The following is a 23,435-nucleotide window of genomic DNA, read 5'->3' as shown; positions in this document are numbered from 1 at the left end:
CTTCTGTTTTAAAATTAAAAGCAAAATGAGAATTGTCTTGATTAAACATTCCTTTAATGTTTATACTTCGTTCCCTCACATCACTTTTGCCATATCTGATTTATTTTATTTTATTTTTTACTTTCACTCAACTTTTGTATTGAAATTTTTGTTTGCTGCTTCATCCACCGCTTGAGAGAAATTTGCTTTACTCATCTTGTTACCTGAAAAACCACTTCTCAGTTTGCAGCTAGTCCAGGTTTCTCTGAGGTTGCACATTACATCAAATTGAATTGCAGTCATTTAGATCTCTCACTATTGCAGTTCCTGCAATGTTGCTGATAAAGCAGCAGTGCCACTCTTTCCTATTGGTTTTTTCGCACGTGTGCTCCTTAGTCTAATTCAGTTTTTCATGATGAAAAAAATTTGCTTTGAACTAGGAGAGATTTCCATTATCTGTTTGACTTAACCAGACTTTAATCGTTTCAGCTGAAATTTCCCATGCCTTGATGTCTGCTTCAGACTTAATTTTTTTTTATAAGTTTTAGGGTATGTTTACACTAGCCACTGAATCGGCGGGCAGCGATCGATCCAGCGGGGGTCGATTTATCGCGTCTAGTCTAGATGCGATAAATCGATTCCTGAGCGCTCTCCTGTCAACTCCTGTACTCCGCCACCACGAGAGGCGCAGGCGGAGTCGACGGGAGCAGCAGCAGTCGACTCACTGCGGTGAAAACACCATGGTACGTCAATCTAAGTACGTCGACTTCAGCTATGTTATTCACGTAGCTGAAGTTGAATAACTGAGATCAATCTCCCCCCTCCCTCTCTCCCCCCCCTCCCCCCCACTGTAGACCAGGCCTTAGTAAAAATGGGTCAGCAGCTTCTGAGACCAGGTTGAGAGGAAATAATTCTTATAACCATTTTACTGAGAAGTTCTAGCTTTTTGATGCTTCAGAGTAGGGTTCTCTGGTTTCCTACTGAAGCCAGAGGGATGCATTTTGCTGTCTCCATGAAAATCAACCCAATTTTGGCTTAGTTATAAGCCTCTGAAAATTGTAGTTGGCACTTGCTCATTGGAGGCTTTTTAGAATTTGGCAGCGAAATTATCTGAAGATTCCATCCACACTGAGATTATTCCAGCTCTGGCTATGCAGGGACTGAGTAGGACTTTCCCTGCAGTTGCTCCTCATAGTTGGTGGTAGCAAATGTGCTGCTAGATATTAGAACTGAGTGAAATCTCTCTTCTTTGTTCTCAGTGCTCCCCCTGTTAGTGCACAGGCAGCCTGGAGGAAATTTTGACCCAATTAGTAGTTTGTTTCAGATACTTTTGTTTCTTGATGTGACTCAAAGTAATTTAAATAATTGGAAAAATTAAATATTTGAAGTTTGCTACTGATTCTGAAATGAGATGTTCAGTTAGTCCATAAATCTGGGTCTACAGATGTTTGAGTGTTTTTGCAATTTTTTTAATTAGTTGACATTGTTAATCCATCTGTCTGAAAAATCAAACTGATTCTGACTTCAGTAAACCAGTGCACACAGTATTTTTATCCAGCATGTTTTATTTGTTTCTATAAGGTTGTATGACTCTCACAAGCCCTCTACTGTTTGGAGTTAAATCACATTCTTTAGTAAATTATTTTAGTAATCTTTCAGTCAATAGGAAGAACATGTTACTGGAAAAATTCTATCCTGTCCCCAACAGATCATGTTAGCTATTTTCAGCAATGTTCTTTTAAACAAAAAAATCATTTCAGGTCACTAATGCCCAGACACTTGTTAAAATATGTTGCTAGTAGTACTAAATCAGGTGCCAAACTACTGAAGCCCTTCAGTGAATTGAACTTCTCTATATCAACATGTACTCATATTTAATCTACCCTATAAATTAGTATCCTTCTGACTGCAGCATTACCAGGAGGATTCTTTCTGTAAAGCTGCCCATTATGAAAATTCTAAATTTATTAACTTCATTTTTATATCCATTTCAGCATCAGTCTGTGTCCTCATGTGACATAGATATTCTTCTAGTTTCACCTAGTGAACTTTGTTATAGTTTTCTTTAATATAGTTTTTCTTTTTGTTTGCTGGATTTTTTTTTTGAGAAATTTTAGGAGTATCTGTATTCAGATCCCCATCCTGATACATTAGGGCTATTCCATTATTGCATATCCTGTCACCCAGCTTTAAGACCTGCCCATCATGCGACATCAGCTAAATGCATTAAAGATGGGCACTCCAGATATATCATCTACTTGGAAAAGGGACACATTAATAGAGCATTTAAATGCCACTAATTTCCCAAGAATACCCTCAAGAATAGAGGTGAGGTTGAAGTTATGCTTTCTTGAGAGATCTATGCAACTCCCACCTCCCATCCCCAAGAAGCCCAGAAAAGATCAACCATATTCCATCTCAGCACTGGTTAGTTGCAGTTCCGCCTCCCCTCATGAGCAGCCTCCTCCCACAGACTATTCAGCAACTGTCAGCCTCTTTGGGAAGGATGAAGGAGCACCACTCCAGTCAGGAGTTTGTTCTCTGACCTTGAGTAAATGATGGTTTCTTACACTAATACCTGAAGTTTGGAGCCTCTGCCTGGTGCCATGGCACCATAGAGTATTATGCCACTGATGGCTTCTATGTCCTATAAAGACCACACTGCGCTCTGGCACCAACCTTGCACAGATATCCTTGGTGTGACTACCATCTTGCCTACAGTACCAAGTAGTGCCTCCTCAGTGCTGACCCTTGCTCTGGTCCTGGATGTTTCGCATCAGAGATCCTGGTACTGAAGCCTTTCCTGGTACCAGCCAACCTATCTGTCAGACTGTTATTGGAGTCTTCTCTCCTGGAACATTTGAGATATATTATGTAAAAGCAACCATCTACCTCAGCGCCACTTCATCTGGTACTGTACAGGGCCCATATCCTGGACATGTCTGCTCCCCTTGTCAGAAGGAAAGTTACTCCTTGTCATCCTCACCAGAATGCACTAAGGGCTCCCCTCCCTCCTGATGCCAGTCTCCACAATGTGTGGCCCAATGAGAGTTCAACAAGGATTGCAGAGAAGACAGTGGAGAACATAAAAAACCAGAAGATTTCAAGGAGTGTCCATTGTGGTACTTTCCTATGTGCCAACATCCCAGTTTGCCTACCAATGTTGGCTATGCTGGTCTGCCTAGGGTATGAATTCCTACTCCAGAAGACCCACAGCCACTGTTGCTCATCCAAGATCTACTTTAGTGAGGAAGTAATTACAGCCTCCTCCAACCATCCAACTTGATCAACCCCAATTCATGAAAGATGAGTACATTAGGGAGGAAAATCAACACCCTTCAGATCAGGTACCTCTGGCCCTTCAAGGGTTTCTTCTTGATCTCCTAATGAAGTGGTTCATCCACTCTCTAGTCTCTCAGGATGAGTTCAAAACCTTCCAGGACTTCTTGTAAAGGACCCTAGAGATCCTCAGCATTCCTCCTGAGGTTATATAGGAAAAACAACACCTATTATTGGATGTTCTCTACACCGCAACACCAGGCAGAATAGCAAGGTGTTCTGGCATACTCCTGGCTCCATCCCACCCACTTTAGAGAGCAGTATATCAGATGCCTGGTAGGCAACTCTTACTATCTGCCTTTCAGTCTCTCAGTGGTCCCCTGGATTTTCACCAAGGTTCTAGCTATAGTAGCTGTCCATCTGTGAAGGATGGGAATGCAAGCATACCTCTTACAGGATGATTGATTGGTTTGGAGATAATCACCCACAGCAAGTTACCAAGTCAATTCACACCATCTTTTGGCTTCCTTGGGTCTCAAGGTCAACAGGGACAATCTATTCTGACCCTGACTCAGTCCATAGTTTTATCGGCTTTCTGTTGGAAAGATCTTAACTGCCTCAACAATGCTTACAAACCATGGTGGACGACCTCAATCAGTTCTGCAAGTGCACTAGAATGCTAGTGAAGACATGTCTCAAGCTCATGGACCCTTGGCAGTGTTCTCCTGCATCACACAGCTTGCCAGACTTCAACTCTGGCCACTGAAAGACTGGTTGAACTCAGTTTATCTACCCAAGAGATACAGCATGGACCATCTGCTCATTGTCCCTATTGATGTTCTCTCTTTAAGCTGGTGGGTAAATCAGTCCAAGTGTGAGTTCTGTTCTGTTTCTTGTCGCACCAACACATGGGTCATGGATGCTTCTGCCCAAGAATGGGGAGTTCATCTCAATCATCTCAAGATTCAAGGATGATGGTTACCAAAGAAGGCCCTGCAGCACATAAACATACTGAAGCTCGGGGGCATATGGTCAGCGTGCAAGGCTGTCCTAATTCCCCTGGGAATTAGGGCCTCACTGTTCAAGAGTTCATTGACAACACCACCACGATCCACTACAGAAACAAGGAATGAGATCATCCCTGCTCTGTGAAAAGACTATGTATATTTGAGAATGGTACATACTTCATAACACTGTCAGTGGCTCTCCACCTGTCCAGCTTTCAGAACATCCAGGCAGCTCACCTCAGCAGGACATGCTGCAGTACCATCAATGGTCCCTCAGTGATTTGATTCTCTGTGGTGGTCTTTCTGAAATGGGGACTGCTATCCCTGGACCTGTTCGCTACATATGAGAACAAGTGTGCATCTGCTCCGGAAAAGGTGTGATCCCATGCTCGCTGATGGATCCCTTGGTCCCTGGGGCTCTTTTTATGCCTTCCCACCAATTTCCCAGGATCCCCAGAGTTCTCAGGAAACTCAAACAAGTCTCTCAGGCTGTGTTATCCTGCTAGCCCTAACATGGGCCAGACAGCTCTGTTTTTTTCTGAACTAGCGAGTGTCTCTGACCTCTGATAACCTCATGTCTTCTTCCCAATCTGTGTTCCCAGAATCAGGGCCAAATGCTGTATACAAACCTGGCCTTGCTCCATCTGATGTTCTGGATGCTGGGTGGATAACCCCTCTGGAGAGAGACTGCTTATCTGAGATTCAAGAGATCCTCCTGCAAAGCAGGAAGCCTTTAGCCTGGCTCATTTGTACTGCAGAGTGGAAAAGATGCTCTGTGTGGGTAACCCAGTGATAGCTTTTGCCATTGTCTACTTTGATCCCAAATATTTTGGACTATCTGCCCTCCCTGAAATGGTCCTGCCTCTCTGTCAGCTCTATTAGAGAGGCAACCATTTCCACAAATCACCCACCAGTGCAAAGTTACACTCTTTGCTCACCTTATAGTATCTAAACTTCATAAAGGTCTTCTCCCCTCCCGCCCCCCAATAAAGGGGCATCCTGCTTCCTGGGACCTCAGTCTGGTTTTAACTGGCATGATGGGACCTCCATATGAACCCGTGACAATCTGCTCTCCACATCTATCCAAGAAGGTGATATTCTTGGTAGCCATAACTTAGCTGGAAGAGTCAGTGAAATAAAGGCCCTTAAGACAGGCCCTCCATATACTGTCTTCCATAAGGACAAGGTCACCCTTAGGCCTAATCCCAAATTTTTGCCTAGGTGATCTCAGACTTTCACCTTAATCAATTCATACATCTCCTGGTTTTCTTTCCAAAACCCACTCTATCACAGCCAAAATGAAATTACACACTTTGGACACAGTGATAGCTTTATCTTTTTTTATTTGGATAGAACCAAGCTATTGAGAACATCCCCTTGGCTGTGTGGCTTTTACAGAAAGAGAGGACAGTACAGTCCTCTACACTCAGATTATCCAAGTGGGTCTGAGACTGCATCAGGACTTGCTGTTAGGTGGTGAACAAGACTCCTCCAGCTCACATCAGTGCATGTTGCACTAGGGTGCATGCAGTCTCCGCAGCTTCCCTCACCAACGTTCCAGTCTGAGATATGTAGAACAGCTATCTGGAGTTTGATCTACTTGTTTATCCTCGACTACTCCCTGGTCCAGGCTTTCAGATCAGATGCCAACTTTGGTAGAATTGTCCTGCAATCACTAGTCAGGTAGGACTCCTTTCTGTCCTCCTGGCCAGAGAACTGCTTGATACTCACCAAGAATGGACTTTCTGCGCACAGTAATCAAAGAAAAAGAATGGTTACTGATGCTACAATTAATATAGTTATTCAAGATGTGTTGTCCATGCAGATTCCATGTCATAATTGGGGAGCCCTACCATCTGGGGTTCTTGATGGCAAAGGAACTGAGGGGCAGTTGCGGCTGCCTCACTCCTTATGCCCTTGGCTGTGGTGGCCAGAAGGCCTGGCCCCAACAGATACTACTTTTCAGAAATAATCTGGTCTCGTGCATGTGGGGGCTCGTGTACACCAAGAGTGGAATCTGTGTGGAAAACTCAACTGGAAGAACACAGTTTACCCAGTTTCCAGTACTAGAGGCTTGACCTGGCATGATTGTCAGTGATTTTCAGCTCTCACTGAAGCATTGGAAGTTGTGGATGCTGTTCAGCATTTTGTAGGCTCAGATTGATAATTGTTAGATGGCAAGAAATAGACAACCTTGTTCGTACCTCCTTACTACTCTATTTGAGCTTTTGTTTTTAAGCATTATAAAGTTCAGAGTTGTGTGTAAGGTATGTATATATACTATATATAACTGAATAGTAAACATCAGGTGTAGCTCTGAAGCAGTCCCTTATTTCTGTTTCATACTCATGTAAAGGAAATATTAGGGACTCTATGTACTCAAGTACAACTCGCTTAGAAAGCAGAGCTTTAGGATTGGGTCTTACCTGTTGAAGCATGTTACCAGAAAGTCAAATTCCATATTTTAGACAGTGTATATACTATGGAGTGATGCAAATGTGATAAATAATTGAATGTAATGCGGTAAGCTGTCTGAAATAAAAGTACTTTGTGCTCTCCAACTGCCCAACTTTGATTCTGTGACTCATGAGCATGTAAATGCCATTTCTGTTTTTCTGGTTGTAGGGACCCCCTGTAGTGAAAACTCGTCTAGTATTTACTGTACCCAACAAGGTCTTTCACAAACCTGCTGTGGCTGTTGATCCTGACTCAGCTGCTGCTATTCCACTGCAAACTCTTAATTGAAAATATGATAGAAGAAAATATATTTATTAGCCAACACTTTTTTAATATGAAAAAGCAATACCAAATTCCCTACAACTGTTCTGTCAAATGTTCTTGTGAGAAGGAACCAATTTAAACAACTTAAAACTTCTGAAGCCCTTGTCTGCAATGGGATTTTTAGCTACTGGGGTAACTGTATCTGTGCAAACTGAGCTATTTACAGGTAGTTGTACCCTGGTTTCAAAATGGAGTAAGCCACACCATACGAATTACGTTGCACTTGTGTATATTGTCTTCTAGGGGGTTACCAGTGAAACTACACTAATGCCTCAAAATCCAGTAAAAATGCTCCCATTATTACTCTCCAAAATGCTCCTTTACTCTCCCTGAAAAAATCACAGCTTCGCTTTAGGCTTTTCTCCAGTTTATAAAAGTTCTAAACTGAGCAGTGTTTTAGGCTTAGATCAGAATTCTCTATCTCCATACAAGAGATAGCAACCATATTGGTTTGCTTCTAGAAGCTATGGGATTTAGTCAAATTTCATGGAATACTAGAGTTATGATCATTAATTAACCATAGCCATGGCCACATTGACACCAAAGTATGCATTCTCTCTCCACCATCTCTACAAGACCTTCATGGTTCCCTAATGACTTGTGATGTAGGACTAAAGTAGGAAGAAAGAAAAATTGAGTGGTGTTGTGAGGAAACTGTAAGGAGATGTAGACAGCCCACTACAAGGAATTCTTAAGGTGTTTTTTCTGTTCTGGCTCTGGAAAAAATAAATCTGACTTCATCACCACCGTAGCAGCTGCTAAATTGAACTCCATTGTACCATTGTGGCTTTTGAATTGCCTTAACGTAGAATGTCACCACTCAACTTCAGAATGAAGAAAAGAATGTTTATTGCTTTGAGAAAATAGCTTGCATCCATGATGATCTCCTGGGATACCAAGAACTGAACAGTGGTCATAAGAAGCCTGGTACCGTGATACTTTCCTTCTCTGCATATGGCCCCTTCTCTCACACACTGAGGGCCTCAAACCCCTGACGGAAAACTTAGCCTACATTTGCAACTCTGACTCATGTCCTTTCTGGCTGGTGAAAGAGTGAAGAGCACCAGTGCTATGTACTGTCTGAGATTGTCAGCAACTCTTTGGGAGAAGAGAACTTCCATAATCAAACCAGTTCTTCAGTAACCACCGCTCAGTACAACCTAGCTACTGTTACTATCTAACCTCTCACTCTTGCGTGAGCTACTTGAGACACCATTGCATCCAGTTCTACTCGGATACTGTCAACATTCTGGATTTCTGTAACCAGGCTTCATGTCAAAATACGGAACAATGATCATGCTGTCGTCACTCCTAGGCTAGACAGCAGGCTTAGGGCCAGATAAACAGCGGGGGGTAGGCACTGAGTGGTTATCCTCCCTTCTTAGTCTTCCTTCCCTTCCCCTGAGGCATGCTAAGTTAAAGCAGACAGAGGTCCATCCAGGCCCTTGAGCAGGGCTCCTATCTAACAAATCACAGGGAGTTTGTCAAGGGAGAAACCCCTTTATGGAAGAAGTGCTAGCTCTGCTTCTCAGGCAAGTTTTGCTGAAAGTTTCCTTCCTCTCCTGGCTTCCTTTCACTATGTGCTAGGACCTGTCATCAACAGGAGACAAGGACAGGGAGTAGTCCTTTTCCCTGTGGAAGGTTTTGACATCTAAGGCAGCACAGATGTAGAGGCAAGAGAGCGCACTTAGAGGGAGCCAGGATGAGGGGTGGCTAAGAGCTGGATGCCTAGAAGCAAGGACAGAGAGACAACAGGAGCAGTAGATCAGTGCAGCGGGCTGCTTCATTCTCTGTTGTGAAAAACAAATGTGATAGGGGAGAAGCCCTGTGATGTGTTTTGAATATGGTGGAGCCTGAAGCCCAGTGGGAAATTTTAAGTTTATCACTTTTGAGATTGCTATTAGATATGCCCTGAAAAATGTGTTAGAATAATGGGGAACGCTCCAGGAAAAAGTGATTTATAAATTTTGAACTTTGAACTGAAGATGCTCCACCTGTGGTATCCAAGCTCAGTTGAAAGGCCCACTTACTGCCTTCAAGGCTATAAATTGTGGCCCTCAAACTGTCTTAAAAATAAATTGTGTTAAATTATTAATTTAAAATACATTCCCAGTTGTATACCCTGCAATTTTTAACAGATGTGTTTGAATCTTCTCTGTCACTATGGGGAAGAGGTAGAGGATCCTGGCTGCCTCTTACTACTTCCACTGCCGTCCCAGGATTAGCTCTGGGGTGCATGGGCAGCAAGTTCTATAGGCCCACGGTGCCTGGGCACCACGAATATTCCTGGCCCGGGGCCCGGCTCCATCAATGTTTGAGGCCCAGTCTCCCTCAGCCCTGCCTTCTGCCCCCAGGTGCTCCCCCCATGTGTTCCCCGGGCGATTTAAAATGGCCCAGGGCCCCCACCCACCACTGGCAGCACAGCAGAGCCTGCTCTGCCTGCTCGCTCCACATGGCTGCCGGCCCCTCCCTGTGGCCCCTGGGTGGGGTGGGTCTGTGTCCCACACCATGCACCCCTGGGCCTAATAGGAAGCTGCAGGGGGCAGAGCCTGGGGGTAGCAGTGCGTGGAGGCACCTCGGCCCACCTTGCCTAGGATCCCCAGGTAAGTGCTGCACACACCCCCAGAGCCTGCACCTAGCACCCAAACTCCCTCCCAGAGCCTGCACCCCAAACCCCCTCCCCCACCCAAACTCCCTCCCAGAGCCCAACCTCTCACCCCTTCTGCACCCAAACACTCTCCCAGAGCCTGCACCTCTGTCCCAGACCAGGGCCTGCACCCCAGACCTCCTCCCACTCAAACTCTCCCCCCCCCCCCCCCCCAGAGCCTTAGGCAGGCAGGGGGAGAGTTTGTGGGGGCAGGCTCTGGGCGTTCTAGGCACCACCAAAATTTCTACAAACCTGCTGCCCCTGCTGGGATGAGCAGGGAGCACTCTGAGTAGTTTCTATCCCTTCCTTGCTGCAATTGCTCATCAGTTCCCCTGCTGGTCACTTGTGAGAGGAGAACTACTCCAGCAGCCAAAAGGAATGCAGGATAGGAACTCCTCTGGCTCTTCTTGAGCATAGGGGAGGGTCTAGCAAAGATGCCCCACTTCAGGAACTTCAGGAGAAGCGAAACAGAACCACCTACAACTCTGATTTTCTGTCTCTGCCCAGATGCAAATTACAGCAGCTGGGGGCTGCTCTAAGTTTTGCCACTTGCCAATGGTCTCCAATGGACCATACACCAGATGAGACTAGCCAGAGCAGGATGTGCTACAGACTCTGTCCCTAAGAAGCCCCTAGGGAAAGGACTGCTAGAGGAAGGCATGGGAACTAGCTGTCCCTACTGGGCCTGGGGAATCCCTACCATGAGAAGTGTGGGTGATTTCTGCTCACTCACTGCCTGAGTATTGCAAAGGGAACAGAGCATAGCAGATATCCCAACCTATTGATTTTGCCCCTCTCCCTTTTTTTAAAATAATACATGGGGCCTCAAGCTGAAAACCCGTCTCGAAAGAGTGAAAAGTACCTTAAACATTAAAGCTGGTGCTTTTTGAAGTGGGCCATGTTTTTGTATTTTGGGGAACTGCCATATTTAAAGAATTTACTTCTCGCTTAAAGTAGAAAACTCAACATCGCCTTAACTAGAGAGCTGCTATGGTGCATTCATAATATGTATACAGAGCGAGAGAGAGTGTAAAGACCCAGTATTGTAAACTAGGTCAAAAATTACATAACATGTCATTGCTTGAATTCCCTCTAGGCTAACTTTATATATTAAAAACTCAGCAGGGCAACTGGCAGATGCAGTTTGACAAACAGAAATGCAATCATAGCTAAAATATAGCAAGAGCTCTCTGAAATCTCTCTTGGATATGACCCTTTTTAGGAATCATAAAATATATGCTCAACTGCTGTTTTCTTTTCTTCCTTTAACCACTAAGCCAGAATCCTCTTCCCTGTCTGTCAGAGGTTCGATGTTGTTGTTCTATGAATGGAACTTAGAAACAACCTCTTTAACTGATTCTGGATTGCAGGAGCGGTATTCTTTATTTTTTAATCTAATGCATTACTCATTGTCGGTTCAAAAATGTATAGCAAGTTAAAATGTGTAAGCCATGTAAAATTAAATATAAAAATAAATAACCGATCCTCTATTGGCTATAATGGGGGTGAGAAGGCAGTCAGGAGAGAGAGCTTAGTATGAGCCTCGGATCCACAAGTGAACAGCCTCCTGCTGTTTAATGCAAGTCTAATGTGCTGCATAGGACACACTCACTTCCCCACACCCCCAATTGGAGCGCTGTGCTTTAGAGTTTCTAATTCCATCCTACCTGAGTTTACGAGCAATGTCTCATCTCTTTTTGTATCAGTTTTGAATTTTTTCCATCCTCTTTGATTTACAAAAGGAATTTAATGCTAGAACGATTCAATATTAAAATCTACAGTATTAATCAGTGAAGCAAAAAAAATCATTCTCTGGGGCTTGTCTAGAAGCGTACTGACCTGCTATGCACTAACTAGACATGTGGACCCTACTACTGAGCACTAAAAGTTTGGTAGTGTGCTTTGATCTACCTCCCGTTTCAAAGAGCTTTTAGTTTGAAGTGGCAGACGCCACACAGGCAGTTAGTGTATGAAAAGTTCATGCATTGTAGATTTATATTCCAGTTTACCATGCACTAACTGTCTGTATAGGCAAGTTCTAAAATAGATGCTGATTCAATCTCTAGTCATACTCTTTCTGTTAATACACTCCTGGGTGTCCCCTTGCCCTGCATATCCATCTAAGGACAGGAAGTTTAAGTACTAAGCATCAATAAGTTGTATTTTTCTTGATATAGCTGTGAGGGCTATGCTATCTAGCCCTCCCTTTTAATAATTTTCCTTGTTATTGAACATGCTCTGCAAGAGATTTTGCTACCAGTGCCCCAGTCTGACCCTGTAAAAATTGTTTTCCGAAGCACCAATGGTTTACTGGTACAGTGCTTTTAGGGGGTACCCGGTAATGAACATGGGTAAACACATGAAGGGAAAACACGAAGGGAGAATATCATAAACCATAGGATATTTGCTCTGCTTCAGTGCCTAGATCTCTTGTAATGTGTATCCTATATTCTCTTCCAAAAATGCTATTATCCCTGGATGATTTCACATAAAGGCTAATGCACAAAGTAATTCTAGTGGGGTAGGGGGGTTGATTTAGCTGCTATTTTGGTTCACTGGTTTGATGTGGAACATTTCAGCCAAACTTCATTGTCTAAATGCATTAATAGTTCAACCATTGCAATAACAGGATTGGCACTCTTGGGAAATAAAATAGACCTGAACTGCCCTGATAATATAAGGTTGATTAGTATTAAGATAAACAACTTACTGAAAGACAAATGTCTTAACTTTCCAGCTTTACAAGTTACTCTGTAACCTGAGTTCATTATTGCAGGCAGATATGAAATTAGTGGCACAAGAGGGTAAAATCTGAACATCCATCTCCATTCTAGTAGTGTCCATGGATCCTAGGTTGAAAATCACTGTACTAGTGGATGTCCCTTACTTGCCTTGGTAAACTCTGGAAACCACATCTACCCTTCCTTTTCCTGGGACAGGGGGTTGCTTCAGAGATTCTTCTAAGGGCCTGTCTTCCCTGGAGTCAGTGTTAGTATAAGTTAGTCAACTCCAGCATTAGCCTCCACTGAGAGCAGTCACCCTGCAAAAATAACACTGGAGCTGCACAGAGTGTTTGCATGAGCAGCATAGAGTGATTTTACTAGCAGCACAGAGTAGCTGTATCCCCAGCAGCACTGGAGATTTGACCCATACCCCCCGACTGGCCAGCTAGTTGGAGTTTAAAGATGGGTGTCTGCACTGGTGCTGGAGGAGACATACCCGTGTTAGCTCCTCATGTGCTAAAAAGGGCTAGCCCCCCTTCCTCCTCCAGGAGGTATCTATGATCTTGGACAGGATCGTACTTGGGGAGGCTAGTAACTCCCTCCACTCTTGCACTGCTGGCTGCATTGCTATTTTTAGCAGTGCAGTGAAGACATGCCCCAAGAGACGCCGTCTCCCAATACAACAAGCCCAGGTGCTTCCCAATGGGGGAGACAGCCAGGCCCGTGGGGATTCTTTTCAGCTCCCACCTCAGATTTACCCCTGGTCCTGGCCTATGATCCCCTTCGCCACCCTTTTCTCCAGGATGGCATGTTCCAAGGCGGCAGTGGGGTAGTAGCAGTGTCCTGTGTAGCAGGGGCCCGGCCGCTCTCTGTTGAGCGGCAGCGCTCAGAGCCACATTTTCAGCAGCAGCTTCCTGCCAGTGGGGGGCGCTGCAGTGGGGCTCCTCTAGGGTGACCAGACAGCAAGTGTGAAAAAATCGGGACGGGTGTGTGTGTGGGGGGGGTAACAGAAGCCAATATAAAAAAAAGCCCCAAATATCAGGACTGTCCCTATAAAATCAGGACATCTGGTCACCCTAGGCTCCTCTGCAGCCTGCTGGGCTCTTGCTCTGTGCCCTGCTGCAGCTCCCCCTCCCCACCTCAACACAGAGGGAACCCGCCGGGCAGGTACGAGGGCAGTGTGTGGGAGAGGGGCTGAGGGGCCCGGTGGCAGAGCCAGGCCGGTACGGGGCAGCCGTGGGGTGCCCCTGTGCGGGAGAGGGGCTCTTAGGCAGGGGAGCGGAGGGGTCTGCAGCAGGCAGAGGGAAGCGGGAAGTGGTGGAACCTGGGCGAGGATGGGGGTAGTGCCGGTGCACTTGAGGGGAGCCATTTGAGTGAGTTTCTGAGGGCTTTGGGGGAGGGATTTTGAAGGATCAAGGAGGGGCCATGTGGGGGCAAGGAAGGAGTCTGGTCAGGTGACTTTTGGGAAGGGATAACTGGGTCTCTCAGGGAAAGGAGGAGGAGAGATTGAGGGGTTATGGGGAGACTGTATTGAGGGGAGGGGGAATAAGGGGAAAGGAAACACTGCTGGAGGGGTGTGTGGTAGCATCCCTGAACAGTTAATGCCTTGAAGGAGGGTTGCAGTTACAAAAAGGTTGGGAAACTGTCTCAAGGAACGCCGCGGGAAGCAATGCAGGTGGCACTTACTTCCCTATCTGCCACTACAGAGCCAGTGCCATGGTGTTGCCTAATGTTTTGGCAGTCAGATGAGGTACAAAGCAAGGTGTGGGGGAGGGCGTTAGCCCAGTGTCCTGGCCAAATTCCACCATTACACTCTGCCTAACTAAAATTTCCACCTTTCAATTGGATGCTTTACCTCCTGTTCTCTTAAACAGCTGCTGTGTTCCACTGCATTTCACTGTTGGTTTGACCTAGCTCAGTGGGGTATTTTGAAGCTTAACTCATGTTTGTACTGTGCTTTTCGGTTGTGGATTTGAGGTTATTGGCATTATGAATAAAAAATACAAACCCAAGCCCTAGGCCTCCCATTCCCCCCTCCCTTCCCCCGGTTGCTTTTGTTGCTGACAGCGCACTACTTAAGCTGCAAATAATAATTCCCACAATCAAAGGGGTTAAATGCAATTTTCATTACCAAATTCCACACCTGATTTCACTAAGCAAGTGTACTCTTGTCAAAGTGCTGTTCACATGCCATTGTATGCAGCTCTAAACTTGTGTTGTAGTATCATTGTAGTCTCTACTTTTGGATGACTTCTGTAAAGCTCAGGCTTATAGGCTGCAAACTTGTGGAAAACATGCAAAGAATAGTTAAAACTTGAGTGATTGTCAAAGTGGGGGGAAAAAAGGAAACTGGTTGGGGAAATATGGCAGGTAATGGTTAAATACTGTAGGACTTCAGTAACTATTGGAGGGAGGGGAAAACCACCATCCTCTCACCACCTTTCAGAATAAAACGTGGCATATATTACTGTAAATGTAGATTGGCAGACAATAGTGTTTACCCCTATGCATATCCCTTTACTGTGTGTTCTATGCTGTATTTGCACCCGTGCTGCTTTATCTCATTACTTACGGCTTTCCTTTTGTCAGTGCTCTAGGGTTTTTTGTTCATATGTTGTCTTGCTGAGTCTACATGGTGCTTTCGCTATGTGTAGATGAAGAACTAATAGTGTGAAATTGAGGTGGGTTGGGCTTGCTATGTGGCCTTGTGGCTTGTTGCGGGACAGCAGTGTGGCATGGAGACTGGGATTCTCTGTGCATATGTGCTCAGACTTATGTCACTTTCAGTAGCTCAGTTGCTTCTTAAGATGGCCAGCATCTGCAGAGGCTTTACAGAAGCATTGACAAAAATAAATAAATAAATACCAGATAGATACCAGGATTCTCACAGAGGGACATATCCCCTAGAAAAGTGGCTATGGTCATCGTAATCCTAGGAGCAATAGGGTTAGCCTGTATTCTGCCTCCTGCTAAGACTTCTGTGATCATAAACCTTGCTTTCTGGAAACAATATTCTGAATTCTCACTAATGGGGCTAGCTTGATTCACTCCGGAAAGCCTGAGGCCAAAACTGTACCTGCAAGTTGGGGCATTTTCCCCCTGTCATTATGGTTTAAGTACAAACTTGAAACATTTTTTACTCTTAAATGTGCCAGGATGTACACACCCTTACTGTAGCTAATTCTCAGTAATCATCGTTATCTTCCTTATGCCATAGGTTGTTATGATATATAAATGTTGTAACTTGCCTCTTCCTGTGGTATTGTATATCATTTTGATAGCATGTGGTACTGACTAACGTGAGTAGTGGTATATATTATTTTAGCAATGATGTTTTAATTATTATGATAGATTAATTGCTACCTAATATCTGCGTATCATATTTTGCTGCATGCCCTGGCCTTTCAAAACTTAAAGGTGGCACCTACCCCTTGCTCCCATGGCTAATGAAGCCTGGACAGTAGTAAGGAGCAGTTCAACTATAGGCTGAGCAAGTGCAGAATGGTGGTAGAATGTGCCTTTGGACGTTTAAAAGCTCGCTGGCGCTGTTTGCTGACTCAACTGTTTGCGATTAGAGGAGCACAACAAGGCGCGCTGCGCATCACAGAGGCTTTGAAAACCAGTTTCATGACTGGCCAGGCTTTGGTGTAACAGTTGTGTGTGTTTCTCCTCGATGCAAACCCGCCCCCTTTGTTGATTTTAATTCCCTGTAAGCCAACCCTGTAAGCCATGTCACCCCTCCCTCCGTGAGAACAACGGCAGACAATCGTTTCGCGCCTTTTTTTCTGCGCAGACGCCATACCACAGCAAGCGTGCAGCCCGCTCAGCTCAGCCGCAGCAGTTATGAGCACTGTAAACACCACACGCATTATTCTGCAGTATATGCAGCACCAGAAACTTCAAAAGCAGGCGAGGAGGCGACGGCAGCGCAGTGACGAGAGTGATGAGGACATGGACACAGTTTCTCTCAAAGCACGGGCCCTGGCAATTTGGACATCATGGTGGTAATGGGGCAGGTTCATGCCGTGGAACACCGATTCTGGGCCCGGGAACCAAGCACAGACTGGTGGGACCACATAATGGTGCAGGTCTGGGATGATTCCCAGTGGCTGCAAAACTTTCGCATGCGTAAGGGCACTTTCATGGAACTTTGTGACTTCCTTTCCCTTGCCCTGAAGCGCAAGAATACCAAGATCAGAGCAGCCCTCACAGTTCACAAGCCAGTGAAGATAACCCTCTGGAAGCTTGCAACGCCAGACAGCTACCAGTCAGCCGGGAATCAATTTGGAGTGGGCAAATCTACTGTGGGGGCTGCTGAGATCCAAGTAGCCAACATGATCACTGACCTGCTGCTATCAAGGGTAGTGACTCTGGGAAATGTGCAGGTCATAGTGGATGGCATTGCTGCAATGGGATTCCCTAACTGTGGTTAGGCAATAGACAGAACGCATATCCCTATCTTGGGACCGGAGCACCAAGGCAGCCAGTACATAAACCGCAAGGGGTACTTTTCAATGGTGCTGCAAGCACTGGTGGATCACAAGGGACGTTTCACCAACATCAACGTGGGATGGCCGGGAAAGATACATGATGCTCGCATCTTTAGGAACTCTGGTCTGTGTGAACGGCTGCAGCAAGGGACTTACTTTCCAGACCAGAAAATAATCATTGGGGATGTTGAAATGCCTCTAGTTATCGTTGGGGACCCAGCCTACCCCTTAATGCCATGGCTCATGAAGCCATACACAGGCACCCTGGACAGTAGTCAGGAGACGTTCAACTATAGGCTAAGCAAGTGCAGAATGATGGTAGAATGTGCATTTGGACATTTCAAATCGCGCTGGCTCAGTTTACTGACTCGGTTAGACCTCAGCAAAACCAATATTCCCATTGTTATTACTGCTTGCTGTGTACTCCACAATATCTGTGAGAGTGAGGGGGAGATGTTTATGGTGGAGGGAGAGGTTGAGGCAAATCGCCTGGCCGCTGATTACGTGCAGCCAGACACCAGGGCAGTTAGAGGAGCACAGCAGGGCGCGCTGTGCATCAGAGAAGCTTTAAAAACCAGTTTCATGACTGGCCAGGCTGAAAGTTCTGTTTGTTTCTCCTTGATGAAAACCCACCCCCTTGGTTCACTCTATTTCCCTGTAAGCCAACTGCCCTCCCCTCCACCCTTTGATCACCGCTTGCAGAGGCAATAAAGTCATTGTTTCAAATTCATGCATTCTTTATTAATTCATCACACAAATGGGGGGATAACTGCCAAGGTAGCCCGGGAGGAGGGAAGCACCGGGTGGGATGGTGGAGGAGGGGAGGCGGGAAGGACAAGGCTACACTGCACTTCAAAACTTATTGAATGCCAGCTTTCTGTTGCTTGAGCAGTCCTCTGGGGTGGAGTGGTTGGGTGCCCAGAGCCCCCCCCCCACCGTGTTCTTGGGCGTCTGGGTGAGGAGACTATGGAACTTGGGGAGGAGGGCGGTTGGTTACACAGGGGCTGCAGCGGTGGTCTGTGCTCTTGCTGCCTTTCCTGCACCTCAGCCATACGCCAGAGCATATCAGTTTGATCCTCCAGTAGCCTCAGCATTGCTTCCTGCCTCCTCTCATCACGCTGACACCACCTATCATCTTGATCCTACCACCTCTCCTCTTGCTCCCACCACCTGTCCTCTCGTGAGTCCCTCCTGTCCTTGCGTTCATTTTGTGCGTTCCTGCACTCTGACATTGTCTGCCTCCACGCATTCTGCTGTGGTCTTTCAGTGTGGGAGGACTGCATGAGCTCAGAGAACATTTCATCGCGAGTGCATTTTTTTCGCCTTCTAATCTTAGCCAGTCTCTGGGACGGAGATGATAGGGAGAGGGTTGAAACATTTGCAGCTGCAGGAGGAAAAAAAGGGAGAGTAGTATTTAAAAAGACAGATTTTAGAGAACAATTGGTAGACTTTTTCACGGTGAACCAAGCTGTTAACATTACATAGCATGTGTGCTTTCTTTACAAGGTCACATTTTGCCTCTTATATTGAGAGCCTGCCAGTTTGGTGTGAGAGATCACACACGCAGGGCCGGCGGGCAACAGAATTCGGCTTGCAGGCAGACATGGTAAGCCACAGTCTTTTGGCTTCTTTAACCTTCATAATGTGGGAATGGTTTCAAATAGCAGCGCCCTCATTTCCCATACCAAGCACCCGTTGGGTTGTCCATTTAAAATGGGTTGGCCATTTAAAAGGAGGGGCTGCGGATTTTCGGGTTAACGTCCAGCACAAACCCAACTGAAGCGCCCCCTCCCACACATACACACACACAATTCTCTGGGATGATCGCTTCACCCTTCCCCCCACCGCGTGGCTAACAGCGGGGATGATTTCTGTTCAGCCACAGGCAAACAGCCCAGCAGGAATGGCCACCTCTGAATGTCCCCTTTATAAAATTCCCCTATTTCAACCAGGTGACCATGAATGATATCACTCTCCTGAGGATAACACACAGAGATAAAGAGGATTTCCGCTCCATCCCCATACACGTTAACAGACTTTTCCAGTAGCTGTACTGGCCGTGAATGCATCCCAAGTCTTCAGGGCAAATTAATCATTAAACATGCTTGCTTTTAAACCATGTATTATATTTACAAAGGTACACTCACCAGAGGTCCCTTCTCCACCTTCAAGGGCCTGGGAGCCCGCCTTGGGTGGTTTGGGAGGGTACTGGCTCCAGGGCTATGAACAGTTCCTGGCTGTCGGGGAAAAGGGTTTCTCCACTTGCTTGCTATGCACTATCTTCAACCTCCTCCTCCTCATCATCTTTCTTGTCCCCAAAATCAGCATCCCTGTTGCGTGAGAATCCATTGACCGAGTCCACGCACAGGGGTGGGGTAGTTGTAGGGGCACCCCCTAGAATGGCATGCAGCTCATCATAGAAGCGGCATGTCTGGGGCTCTGACCTTGAGCGGCCATTTGCCTCTCTGGTTCTTTGGTAGGCTTATCTGAGCTCCTTAAGTTTCACGTGGTACTGCTGCAGGTCCCTGTTATTAGCCTCTGTCCTTCATGCCCTTGGCGATTTTTTTCAAATATTCCGGCATTTCGTCTTTTGGAACGGAGTTCTGATAGCACAGATTCCTCTCCCCATATAGCGATCAGATCCAGTACCTCCCGTTCAGTCCATGCTGGAGCTCTTTTGTAATTCTGGGACTGCATGGTCCCCTGTGCTGATCAGCTCGCCACGCTGGCCAAACAGGAAATTAAATTCAAAGGTTCACAGGGCTTTTCCTGTCTTTTCCTGGCCAGTGCATCTGAGTTGAGAGTGCTGTCCAGAGCTGTCACAATGGAGCACTCTGGGATAGCTCCCGGAGGCCAATACCATCGAATTGCTCCACACTACCCCAAATTTGACCCAGCAAGGTTGATTTCAGCACTAATTCCCTCCTTGGGGAGGAGTACAGAAATCGATTTTAAGAGCCCTTTAAGTCGACAAAAATGGCTTCGTCGTGTGGACAGGTGCAGGGTTAAATCGATCTAACGCTGCTAAATTCAACCTAAACTTGTAGTGTAGACCAGGGCTAAGGCTGTGTCTACACTGCCATTTTCAGTGCTAAAACTTTAGTCGTTCAGGGATGTGAAAACACCCCTGAGTGACAAAAGTTTTAGCACTGAAAAGCACCAGTATAGTCAGTCCAGCAATAAAGCTACCACCCCTTGTTCAGGATGGTTATTTTTTATCGCCGGGAGACCTCTTTCCCCCAGCAATAAAACATGACTACACTGCTCAAGTCACAGCGCTAGCGCTGCCGCAGCCATGCTGTAACGTGAGCAGTGTAGACATACCCTAAGAATGACCTGTAAACATTTGGGAAAAATCTGCCTTGACAAGGTTTTAGTTTTTTCTTTTGGATTTTGTAATCTGAGTACAGCAGAATATTCAGGAGGTGATGAAACTATTTTTGAAAAGAAAATAAATTACGCATGCAAATACTCACTGGCAGGGGAGCTGTGGTTGGGGATGCAATAGTAGGTGAGTAATAGGGAGATGATGGGGGTTGGGTCTGCAGTGAGGGATGGGGTATTATGGGGAGAAGACTAAGGGCATGGCTACATTTGCGAGTTAGAGCGTATTAAAGCAGCCCCATGCACTCTAACTCTCGACGTGACCACACTGGCAAGGTACGTAGAGCGCTCTGACTCCACAGCTAGAGCACTCCTGGTACTACACCTCCGCGAGTGGAAAAACTTTTGATGCAGTGCCGTGGCGCCAGTGTGGACACCCTGGTCTGTTAATATGCTCTGATCGGCCTCCAGAAGTGTCCCACAATGCCTGTTCTAGCCACTCTGTTCATCACTTTGAACTCTACTGCCCTGTCCTCAGGTGACCAACTGTCAGACCTGCCCTTTAAATTCTCTGGGAATTTTGAAAATCCCCTTCCTGTTTGCTCAGCCAGCCGTGGAGTGCTCTCAGCAAATCTTTCTGAGAAGGAGGAAGACACCCCGGCATCCCTAGATGCATGCAGCCAGGAGCTGCTCTCAAGCCAGGAGGAAGGTAGCCAGTCGCGGCGGCCGGTGCCTGGGGAAGGACAAACACCAGAGGAGGTTCCCGGCAAGCGGCTTTTATTTTGGGAAGGAAGTTATTCGGTGTGAGCTCGTGGGGCGAGGTGGGTTAGGGCTGCATGCATGCCTAGATGCGGAATAGGGCGTTGATGTGCTCTCTCAAATCACAGTAATCGGACTCCGTGATCTCTTCAAAGGTCTCATCCAGGAGTAGAGCAATGGGCTAGTGCAGGTTTCTTGGGAGATCCACTGTGGTCCTTGTCCCAGTCAGGCTAACATGTCTGCGCCACTGTGCTGTGAGGGGCGGGGGGACCAAGCTGCATATGGGCCAGGGCGGAAGCTGCATTGTAGTAGAAGACCCTCCCTTGCTTCTTAGGTCACACTCAGCAGCGAGATATCTTCCAGGATGAACTCCTGTGGAAAATGTGGGGACAGTGTTCAGTATAGGGGTCCCCTGCCACTATTGGCTCTCCCCAAGGCACAGAAACCCAGAGGACAGTACGGTCGTGAAACAATCAGTCCCCCTTGACCCTGTGCTTACTCACCATTTTGGGGCTCCCATGGGTTATGTCCACTCACTTTGGGACGGGCAAATTATGCTATTGTGTAGACTGTGCTTGCCCTTTAGTACGGGGGAATCATTGCTCTGTCTGGTGTGAACAATGCTGCCTCTGTTAAGTGTTGCATTTTGCCTTTACAGATGCAACCTTGAGATCTCAGCCATCTGTGTTATCACCGGCCGAAAGACTCCAAAGAATTAGGAAGAGGCCACGTAGAAGCAAAGAAGACATGCTGCATAAAGGAATGCAGCAGTCCCTTAACGAGAATCTAAAAGCGCAGGAGTGGAGGGAGAGTGAAAGGAGCATCCGCCAGCAGAATGAGAAGCGCTGGCACAAAAGAGCGGCGCTCCAGCAGCAAAGCATGGATTGGCTGATAAACATCATGGAGCGCCAAGCGGACTCGATCCAGGCACTCGTAGCCATGCAGGTGGAGCACTACCACACCTGCCTCCTCCCTCCCCTACCCCCAGCCCTTGTCCCAAAACTCTTTCCCGTGTGCCCCCATGTCACCTCCAACCCACTTTCCCCAACATCTGGGTTCTTATCACCACCAGCTGCCTCCAACACCTGTATCTTCACCACCCAACCCTGAAAACTACGATCCTTACCCACTGCACTCAACCCCCATCACCATGCATTATAGCCATCCTGAAGTGTAACACTCATTGCACAGCACTCCAGACAGGAAGGCTGAGTATGATAACAGGACATATGCAAATCTGTGATTGTATCGTTCCCCACCTACCCCCTTGCCCTTTCGGTTTCCCAAGCAGTTGTGTTTCTTTTCAATAAATGGATTTTTTGGCTTTGAAAACAGTCTTTATTATTGCATAGTGTAAAAGATACCTTAGTCCAGGAAAGCAACAGGCACTGCAAGTCAGCATAACAAACACAGATTCCTACTAACATTGGAACCACGGCACTTCTCTCCCGTGCAGAGCACCAAACATTACTGGTGACTTTCAGCCTCAAATTGCTTCCTCAAGGCATCCTTGCAACCCCGCGCTGGGCCCCTCTAATAGCCCTGCTCTCTGGCTGTTCAAATTCAGCCTCCAGGTGTTGAACCTCCAAGTTCCATGCCTGAGTGCATCTTTCACCCTTCCCTTCACAAATGTTATGGTACAGCACACGGATATAACCGTGGGGATGTGGTCATCGGCCAGGTCCAGCTTCCCATACAGAGAGCGCCAGTGGCCCTTTAAATGGCCAAAAGCACACTCCACAGTCATTCTGCACCAGCTCAGCCTGTTGTTGAACTGCTCCTTGCTGCTGTCAGGGCTCCCTGTGTAGGGTTTCATGAGCCATGGCATTAAAGGATATGCAGGGTCTCCAAGGATCACAATGGGCATTTCGACTTCCCTTACAGTGATCTTCTGGTCTGGGGAAAAAAGTCCCGGCTTGCAACTTCCTGAACAGGCCAGTGTTCCGAAAGATGCGTGAGTCATGCACCTTTCCGGGCCAGCCTGGAGAACCATAGAGAAATACTCCTTCCAATTAACATATGGGGAGGGCTGCAGGAAAGTCACGGGCTGGACTCCGGAGCAGCTGTAGAGCTCCTCCTCCCCCCCCTCCCTCCCGCCCTGCATTCTGAGTCGGCAGCTCCTCCTCCCCTGCAGCCCAGTGCCCCGCTCCGGCAGCACTGTGCAGGGGCAGGGACCGGGTTGTGTGTTGTGCTGGGGAGCGCAGCCACGTGTCCGGCTCGCACAGAGCCCAACACCATGTTCTGAGCAGCAGGGTAAGGGGGCCAGGGGGCAGGAGAAGGGGCAGGGAGGTTCTGGAGGGGGCAGTCAAGAGACGGGGGGGTCGGGAGTTCGGGGGGGGGCTTTTTGGGGGGAGTGGAGCAAGTTTTGGGCAGTCAGGGTACAGGTAGGGGGTAGGGTCCTGGGGGGCAGTTGGGGGGGGTCTTAGGAGGGGGCAGTTAGGGGACA

The sequence above is a fragment of the Chrysemys picta genome, chromosome 9 (assembly GCF_011386835.1).
Source record: "Chrysemys picta bellii isolate R12L10 chromosome 9, ASM1138683v2, whole genome shotgun sequence".
Taxonomy (NCBI): domain Eukaryota; kingdom Metazoa; phylum Chordata; order Testudines; family Emydidae; genus Chrysemys; species Chrysemys picta.
Note: the sequence above shows the minus strand (reverse complement) of the source record.